Source organism: Dasypus novemcinctus, chromosome 23 (genome assembly GCF_030445035.2).
Source record: "Dasypus novemcinctus isolate mDasNov1 chromosome 23, mDasNov1.1.hap2, whole genome shotgun sequence".
Taxonomy (NCBI): domain Eukaryota; kingdom Metazoa; phylum Chordata; class Mammalia; order Cingulata; family Dasypodidae; genus Dasypus; species Dasypus novemcinctus.
This window is the reverse complement of record NC_080695.1, coordinates 33,876,087-33,876,988: the sequence shown is the minus strand read 5'-3', so window position 1 is coordinate 33,876,988 and position 902 is coordinate 33,876,087. Positions and strand designations below refer to the sequence as shown.

Sequence of the window (902 nt, the reverse complement as noted above, 5' to 3'; positions counted from 1 at the left end):
AAATTGTGGTGTTAAAAAATGAAAAATATTATTAAAAAATTTTTTGACATTGTACCTTTCATCACTGTAATAAGTATTATCCTGTAGGTACAGTGGCAATTTCTTCCACTTCTTCCTCAGTTTCTTACCTTTTTTTTTTAAAAAAAAATTATGTCTTCAAAGAAGTTTTAGGTCACAGTAAAGTCACATACAGGGAATTTTTTAATGGCTGTTTCAATCTTCACTTGTTATTGATTTGTTGAGGTCTTTTATTTCTTCTCGGGTCAGTGTAGATGGTCTGTGTGTTTCTAGGAATTTGTCAATCTCATCTACATTGTCTAATTTTTTTGGCCATATGCCAAAGTTGTTCATAGCAACCTCTTTTTTTCTTTTTAAAGGAATGCTTCACGAATTTGCGTGTCATCCTTGCGCAGGGGCCATGCTAATCTTCTCTGTATCGTTCCAATTTTAGTATATGTGCTGCCGAAGCGAGCACCATAGAAACTTCTTGATGACCTTTTTTGTTTCTCTGGTGTCAGTGGTAATATCCCCCTCTCATTTCTAATTTTATTTGTGTCTTCTTTCTTTTTCTGTCAGTCTAGCTAAAGTTTGTCAATTTTATTGATCTTCTCAAGGAACCAACTTGTGGTGGTGTTGAGTCTCTCAATGGTTTTTTTTTTTTTTCTCAATTTCATTTGTTTCTGCTTGATCTTTGGTATTTCTTTCCTTTGGCTTGGTTTTGGATTAGTTTGCTCTTCTCTTACTAATTCTTCCAGGTGTGCCGTTAGATTTTCAATTTTAGCTCATTCCTCTTTTTTAATGTAAGCATTGAGGGCTATAAATTTCCCTCTCAGCACTGCCTTTGTGGTGCCCCATAGGTTTTGATATGTTATTTTCCCATTTTAGTTAAGGATATTTGCTGA

General features: G+C 34.3%; 1 non-coding gene across 1 annotated transcript; it reads right to left on the bottom strand.

The window, feature by feature from the left end:
- Positions 1–372: 372 nt before the first annotated feature.
- Positions 373–475, bottom strand: LOC111759845 (U6 spliceosomal RNA). The gene has a single exon (XR_002793709.1). It is a non-coding gene; the product is annotated as a U6 spliceosomal RNA (small nuclear RNA).
- Positions 476–902: the final 427 nt, after the last annotated feature.